General features: G+C 43.4%; 2 long non-coding RNA genes across 2 annotated transcripts in view; both read right to left on the bottom strand.

The window, feature by feature from the left end:
• Positions 1 to 3,709: 3,709 nt before the first annotated feature.
• LOC139025754 (uncharacterized) lies at positions 3,710 to 3,974 on the bottom strand. The gene is made up of 2 exons (XR_011477374.1): positions 3,904 to 3,974; positions 3,710 to 3,783 (listed from the first exon to the last, which is right to left on the bottom strand). It is a non-coding gene; the product is annotated as an uncharacterized lncRNA (long non-coding RNA).
• A 2,934-nt stretch (positions 3,975 to 6,908) lies between these two features.
• LOC139025753 (uncharacterized) overlaps positions 6,909 to 8,233 on the bottom strand; it is a 2,779-nt gene continuing 1,454 nt past the window's right edge. Inside the window, exon 3 of the long non-coding RNA XR_011477373.1 lies at positions 6,909 to 7,248. This is a non-coding gene — a long non-coding RNA (uncharacterized lncRNA). The remainder of the gene's footprint in view (positions 7,249 to 8,233) is intronic.

Here is an 8,233-nt window from a genome sequence, read left to right as displayed (position 1 = left end):
TCACAATCTAAGATATTTTTGCAATCAGTCCAGAGACTATTAGGTTCGCAGAGCATATTGTATTGGATCGAAGAGTAGACGAGAATGTATAATCAAAAAATGACTGAAATTTGGGCTTGCTGTCCTCAAACAGAAAGCATAGAACACGTGGACCTGCTCCAACTGAATGTTCCTTCTCTGTCAGTTATGATCTGAATGCAATTACATACTCTTTTTTGTTCTCCTATGCATCGCCCTGTAGCGTTTGTAGCATGAGTGAGAAACTGAAACTCCCAGCAGCACTGGTAGCTACTATAGTATGTGTGAGTATAACTTCCAGGTGAGTTGAACCTGCCTGTCGGTACGGTGGGGGATACGCCTGGGAGGTTCTTAGCTTGATGACAGAGGTATAAGCTTTGGCGTTTGTGTCTGCTGAAGCGCAGCTGATCTTTCGTCCAACCTCCTTCCATGGCCTAGCCGTCCTCCTCCCTCTTGTAGTCGGCCTAAGGTGTAGCACTTAGTTGGCTGGTCTGAACGTTGTCTGTAAAACCGGTAAATAGTGACATGCTGATGGTGTTTTATAAAAACAAAAGTTTGTGATCAGTGGAATATAGGTGAGGGAGGTATGACCAAACACACATGGCTTGTGCAGGCTCCCTCTTGGGAAATATACCAGTATTGGTTTGTACTGAGCCAGGTTTACTGGCTGTTTTTGCGACGTGTGGCCTGAGTGAGTATTAGCTGTTTATTTGTTCAGCATAACATATTATTTTTTATAAACATCATAACTACCACAGAGCACATAGTTTCTCTGCTGCCCAGGTCCCCTGCGTGCTACGATCGCAGCTGTACAAGACTGCTCTGCTTTGGCTGGGAGTGGACCCTGTGTGTTCAGACACGGCATAAACCTAACACGCTCCCCTGCCTGAGAGCTGCTCCAGCCTTTACAGGTTACCGGCAAGAACCACGGATACGTACATCTAATTAAGTTACGAGTGTACAACACTTCACAGGGATTGCTGGCCCATGTTGAAACTCCAATGCTTCAAACAGTTGTTCAATTTGGCTTATGTCTTTTAGATGGTGGACCATTCTGATTACACACGGAAACTGTTTGTAGCGTAAAAAAAAAACAGCGTGTGTGCACGTGTCTGACACAAACTGTAGCCCTCGCACCTACTACACATTTGCCCGTTTGACAAGGCACGTAGAATATGTCATTCCTTGCCCATTCACCCTCTATTGGCCACACATATCATACACATTCCTCATTGTCTCAACACTCAATATGTTTTTTAAAACTGTCTCTCCTCCTTTTATCTACACTGATTTAAGTGATTTAACTAGTGACATCCATAAGGGGAATTATAGCGTTAATCTGGAATTCACGCCTGGTCAGCTGTCATGGAAAGCAGGTGTTCTTAATATTATATATACACTCAGTGTAACTCATTGGCACTGAAGATAAGTTAATTTCACACATTAACTGGGCGCTTTTGACGGAGCGTTTATGTTGTAAGTGATTGTTGGACTTGAAATCTGTTATTATTTTGATGTATGGAAAAATATGAGTATGCGCACATCCTATGTAGAGAAGTTTTCTGGTAGTTGTTTCAATATGATCAACTTTTCAGGGCATCTTGTAAAACAGATGTTTAATCTCAATGTGACTCCTTGTTTAAATAAAAGTTAAATAAAATTTTAAAACATCAAACACAAACCACAGATATGGGGTACACATGGTATCACATATTACATACTAGGCCCTACTGCACTCTGCATTCCAGCACCATTCCAGCATCTGGAATTGACTCAACATGTTTGAGGTGGGGGATAATACATGTGGGGGGAGAGGTGGCTGTCGAATGTATGATTCTGATATGTACAGGTAAGTTCATTGTGTGTGTGTGGGGGGTTGGCGTCCATGTTTGTGTGCCGTACTCTGAGGTGTGTTTGAATATGAATGAGCGCAGTGTTGTGATGTGTCCTGTCCCGTCCTTGAAGAGTGATCTTCCTTGGCTCATCACATGTCTCAGTGGCTCCTCCTTAGGAGGGAGGGATACACACAAGGACAGACCCCACACTCATCGTAGAGATCGAACTTCAGACTCCCTCCAAAAACCACTGAACCCTCAACACACCGAAAGAGATTACGGTGCACACCCTTAGAGGGAGCCGGAACAGGATAACTCCCTCCAAACTCACAAACATTTCGTTTTTGCAGGGGGGTGTTGTAAGGGGTTAATACAGTTGTTTCCAGCCACTAGGGGGTACTCTGGTGAAGCCATGGGGAAATAAAGAAATTAGTTTAAAGTGAATTGGGAAAGGTAAGAATGAAAAACTAAAGAAAGACTGTAAACAGCTTTTACCTGTTGACATGATTAAAAGTGGAGTAAACCGTACTTTTCAAGTTCTAGTTTATGATAAGCTCATTGGAAGGGGTAACAATACAGGATGTACATAAATGGGCATAAACACGTGACACAGAAAAATATTTTTTGACATTTAGGAATCAAAATGCATCTCTAAGAATATATTTTGTTTGTTAGTGGAATACATAAAAAATAAGTTTTTTAAGATACGTATAAAATATACTTTGTCTGTACAGTAAAGTAATGTAGGAAATCCAAAATGCACAAAAATATGTTTTGTAATGTCTCTAAAATATATGTGTGTAATATATACTTCTCTGTGACTTAAACCAATGCAGAAGCAATAAGCTTGTAAAGGATGTGTCACGTTCCTGACCTGTTTTCTGTTTAGTTTTGTGTGTAGTTGGTCAGGAGTTTGGGTGGGCATTCTATGTATCTGTTTTCTATGGTTGGTTTAGGTGCCTGTATGGCTCTTAATTTGTTTGTGTCCATACTCTGAGGTGTGTTTGAATATGAATGAGCAGCAGTGTTGTGATGTGTCCTATCCCGTCATTGCAGAGTGATCTTCCTTGGCCTCATCACATGTCTCAGTGGCTCCTCCTTAGGAGGGAGGGGGACACCACCACGGGACAGACCCCACACTCATCGTTAGAGATCGAACTTCAGACTCCCTCCAAAACCACTGAACCCCTCAACACACCGAAAGAGATTACGGTGCACACCCTTAGAGGGAGCCGGAACAGGATAACTCCCTCCAAACTCACAAACATTTCGTTTTTGCAGGGGGGTGTTGTAAGGGGCTTAATACAGTTGTATTCCAGCCACTAGGGGGTACTCTGGTGAAACCCATGGGAAATAAAGAAATTTAGTTTAAGTGAATTGGGAAGAGTAAGAATGAAAAACTAAAGAAAGACTGTAAACAGCTCTTACCTGTGCTAACATGATAAAAAGTGAAGTAAACCGTACTTTTCAAGTTGTAGTTTATATGATAAGCTCATTGGAAGGGTAACATATACAGGATGTACATAAATGGGCATAAACACGTGACACAAAAAAAAGATATATTGACATTTAGGAATTCAAAATGCATCTAAATATATTTCGTTCTGTCTATGGAATATATATATATTTTTTAAATGTGTTTTTTAAAATGTATGTATAAAATATACTAGTCTGTATAGTAAGTAAAATGTAGGAAATCCAAAATGCACAAAAATGTTTTTATAATGTCTAAAATAAAATATATGTGTGTAATATATACTTCTCTGTAACGTAAAGCAATGCAGAAGCAATAAGCATTGTAAATGATGATAGAACACATCAAATTAATGTGAATATGAGGACACAAAGGAGAGATATAATAAATAATTTTTTTATACATTTTTAATGCTGAAAAAATCTATGTATGGCAAATCCACTCTGGGCAACTGGCCTGTTGGACAAAAATAAAAAATTGTTAACATCCTTGCTACTTCAGCCATTTGCTATGTTAAAGTAAAATCTCAGTTAATGACGAATGGATACAATTTGGAAGGATTTTCCAGAGTCATACCTCAGTAGGGTAGAGTGTCAGGTGGCACAACCATTGGTGCCATGAGGTCAAAGTGTGAAGGAGGGAGCAAGCCGTCTAGGAAGCAGTCCATGCCCATGGCTTGGAGGCTTTGAGTTGGTCCCATCATTGTAATGCATTGTAGGGTATCTGCTGCCCCATAGACCTGCTGGTAGTGGGAAAGCTGTTTAGCAGGAGACACCAGGGACATCTATGATCGGCTGACACAGTCTTGAGTTAACAACATGTATTCTAAAGACTATTACCTGCTTTCAAAGTATGGTTCACTCCTTTGGGGACTGCCAGTGTTCCCTGATATCCATATGTCCCCATCGGTGGAGGTGGTGGTACACACTTGTTCTTGTAAACACATCAACACATTTCAAATTGTTAGTAAATTATCACAGTTGAAATACAATGGTTGTTCACTGTGTTAAAGATTCCATTGAATTTAAGTGTGTACCTCAGTTGGGCTCAGTTTTGTTTAACTCTGTGCGCAGAGTTGGATCCCAAGACAATCTGAGGAAAGAAGATATTAGCAATGTGAGCACGCACAATAGTTTTTTTTATCACTCAATTGTCTCTACATAGAATATATGTAGAACAGTTCGCTTACAGGTTTCTTTGTCCTAGGTAGATTAACTTTCTTTTATAGTCTTCCCCTCCAAAGACCAGCTGAGCCAGCTCCATGGTTATTGTGAAGCAGCAAGGGGTCTCGGCTGCCACCGGCCGGCTGCAGGTCTGGCACTGAGGTTGGCCTCGGAGTGTTTCGGCTTGGTGATGACATGATTGCAGGATGCTCAACATATCTAAGTGGACATCTGGTAATAAGTGGGAGAGTCAGGCATCTGCTCATTGTCACATACAGGAACAATTACTAGCTGAACAGGTAGAAACGTCTTGGCTCTGAGTATTGTTACAACCAATTTTAAGCCTACCACAGTACCGGGATTATGGGCGGTTATCCAGGATCTGCGATGCATTGTTTTTGGTTGCCAAATAACAATTCAGCGATATTATGAGAGGGTTAAAATTTGACAATCACCAAACTATTTCCTGCATAAAATAGTCACATCATCCAATATTAATCGCATAGAATGACCATTACACAGTACAAAAAAAAGAGGGGCTCGCAAATTCACACATCACCGACATTTACTGCATAATATGGTTCAATCAAGCCACACGTCAACACAGTTTTTTCCCTTGTCAGTGCATTTTGTAACTAATTGGGCCAACAATTGCATATTGCTATGCAAATGTTCATAATTGTTGCTGCAAATTAGGCATATTTATCGCAAATATAATAAATCCATGCGAAATCCTGGAGATTTCACTTTTGGAAGTATGAATGTATAGCATCCTACTGTAAGTCGTTGGATAGAGCGTCTGCTTAAATGCTAAATGTAAAGGTAAATGGAGCTAAACTGTTTCATGTAGAAATGCATGAAAGTATTACAGATATACATCAATGAGCATACATTTTAAATTATAACAGCTATTTACACTATCACAATGGGTAATTTCTTACTAAATTAGGTAGTTTAAGTGACCTCTTCTCTGGAATAGAAATCACGGTGGAGTACGCTCCACGCATCCTTTCCACAGTGGTGCCACCATGGGGGATGATGGGAGGTGGTTGTGGATGATTGGTGTTCCATTCTCACGGGACACTGGTTGTGAGGAGATCTCCTCCCTCTCTGGAGGGAACTAGCCCTTTGGACAATCCATCCCTGGTGCGCAGGGACGCTGGCTTTCAGGAGGATATCCTCTGTGGCAGGGTGAGGCTGATGCTCGAGGATCTCATCCTCTGCGCAGATATGCTAAGTGCTGAGAGATACCCCTCGTCTGTACAAGGGACACTGGCTGTTTGGAGGATCCCTCCATCTTGGCTGAGCGAAGCGGATGACTCCTTGATCGTGAGCTATCTGCCTCCCTCTGTGCAGGGATGGACGAATGCTGGCGTTGAGATCTCCTCCCTGCTTGCACATGATGCTACTTGCTTGGAGAACCCTCTCTGTCAGGTAGCAGCTGCCTGTTTGGTAGGAGTCCCTCCTGTCAGCAGAGACACTTGCTTGGGACAATCCTCTCCTGTGCGCAGGGACGCTGGCATGGGACGATTCCTTCCTCTGCGCCGTGACACTGGCCGATAGAGGATCAACTCGCTTTGTGCAGGATGAAGGCTGATGCTCTAGGGGGGGGGGGGGGGGGGGGGGGGGGGGGGGGGGGGGGGGGGGAAGGTCTTTTCTTCTGGCGCAAGTGGATAGAAGATGGCTGGAGAATCCTTCCTCTGTGACCGGGATGAGGCCTGATGCTAAACGGAAACATCTCCTCTCTCTGCGCAATGATGCTAGGTGCTGAAGAGAACCCCCTCCCTTGTGTCGGGACATGAAGGACTGGGATGCTAGGATGATCCGTCTCTTCACTTGGTGAGTTTGGCGGGAGATACCTCTCGTCTTGGCAGGGACACGTGCGCTGATTTGGAGGATCCCTCCCTCTGTGCGAGGTGAACTGGTTGTCCGGAGGATACCCTCTCTGTGCAGGGGACACTGCGTTGTTTGGAGGGATACCTCCTTCTGTGAGCGGGATGAAGGTGATGCTGAGGATCTCTCCTGCTGTGCAGTGATGTAGTGTTGAGAGAATTTCACTCCCTGCGTGTACAGGGACACTGGCTGGATTTGGAGGATCCCCTCTCTGTGCAGGGGACCTGGTGTGGGAGGATACCCTCGTCTGGCAGGGGACACTGCCTGTTTGGAGGATACTCTTCCCTCTGTGAAGGGATGAGACTGATTGCTCGAGGAGTCTGCTCCCTCTGCGATCAGTGATGCTTAGTGATGGGAGACCCTCCTCTGTCGAGGTGATCTGGCTGTTTGGAGGATCGCATTGCTTCTCAGCAGGAGACACTTGCCTTTTGGGACAATCCTTGTGCGCAGGGAGCTTGGGCATTGGAGATTCCTCCTTCTGCGAGTGACTGGCCATATGGAGGATCACTCCTTTTGGTGGCAGGGATGAGGCCTGATGCTCTGAGGATCTTCTTCTTCTGCGCAGTGATAGAAGCTGCTGAGAGAATCCCCTCCCTCTGTGTAGGGATGAGGCCTGATGCTCGGAGGATCCCTTCTTCTGTGCAGTGATGCTAGCTGCTGGAAGAATCCCCTCTCTCTGTGCAGGGACACTGGATGTTTGGAGGATCCCAACCGTCTCTGCAGGGATGAGGCCTGATGCTCGGAGGATCCCCTCCCTCTGTGCAGGGACACTGGCTGTTTGGAGGATACCCTCCCTCTGTGACGGGATGAGGCCTGATACTCGGACGATCTCCCTCTGCACAGCAACTTCGGCTGCTGTGATGATCTGCAGGTATAATATAGAGCATATAGTCATTCCCTAAAAAATCAACCACTTGGAATCTGTAACATCATTGACACATACACTGAGTGTGTTAAATATTAAGAACACCTTCTCTTTCCGTGACATAGACTAAACAGGTGAAAGCTATAATCCCTTATTGATGTTAATTTTTAAATCTTCTCAGTGTAGATGAAGGGGAGGAGACAGGTTAAAGATRGATTTTTAGACAATTGAGACATGGATTGTGTATGTGTGTCATTCAGATTGTGTATTTGTGTCATTCAAAGATTTAAGTCCCTTTGAACAGAGTATGGTAGTAGGTGCCAGGCGCACCGGTTTGTGTCAAGAACTGCCATGCTGTTGGGTTTTTCACGTTCAACAGTTTTCCCTGAGTATCAACAATGGTCCACCACCAAGGGGGGCAACTCAATAGGAAGGTGTTCTTAATGTTTTGTTCACTCAGTGTAGATCAATCCCTAGCATATACTTTYATTTGTATGTGTACTGATACTGTAAATACAAATTATATTTATGTTATCTACAATATATTATAATACCGTAAGCTTCCCTGCTGCAGGGGCATTTCCTACTACAATTTTGAGCTGATTTTCTTCACTTTAGCAATATTTTGTATCTTTGTTAAATTTCATATTTATTGTGTTTGGAATGGCACTGTTACTACAGCATTTGATGTAAGTATGTAGGACAATTACCCATAATGCTCACTGACTGAACATTCAAAATTACCATGGCAATTATTGATGCATTCACATGCCATCCGAAACTTGGAACCTCAGAGTTAAAATGAATGTAAGTTATTAGTGTAGAGCATCCTTCTGGTTGATTCTGATACTTCACAAGTGGGAAACTTGAAATCATCATCCCATAACGAGTTAGCGAGTCAGAAATGTCAGAATTTCCTAGTTCCGACTTGAAGGGCCTTCTATGATGTAGGGCAGGTCAGTAACCAAATAATTTTACTGTGCCC

The sequence above is a fragment of the Salvelinus sp. IW2-2015 genome, unplaced genomic scaffold, assembly GCF_002910315.2.
Source record: "Salvelinus sp. IW2-2015 unplaced genomic scaffold, ASM291031v2 Un_scaffold3225, whole genome shotgun sequence".
In the NCBI taxonomy this organism is placed as follows: domain Eukaryota; kingdom Metazoa; phylum Chordata; class Actinopteri; order Salmoniformes; family Salmonidae; genus Salvelinus; species Salvelinus sp. IW2-2015.
The sequence above is the reverse complement of the archived record's forward strand: the minus strand, read 5'-3'. Positions and strand labels throughout refer to the sequence as shown.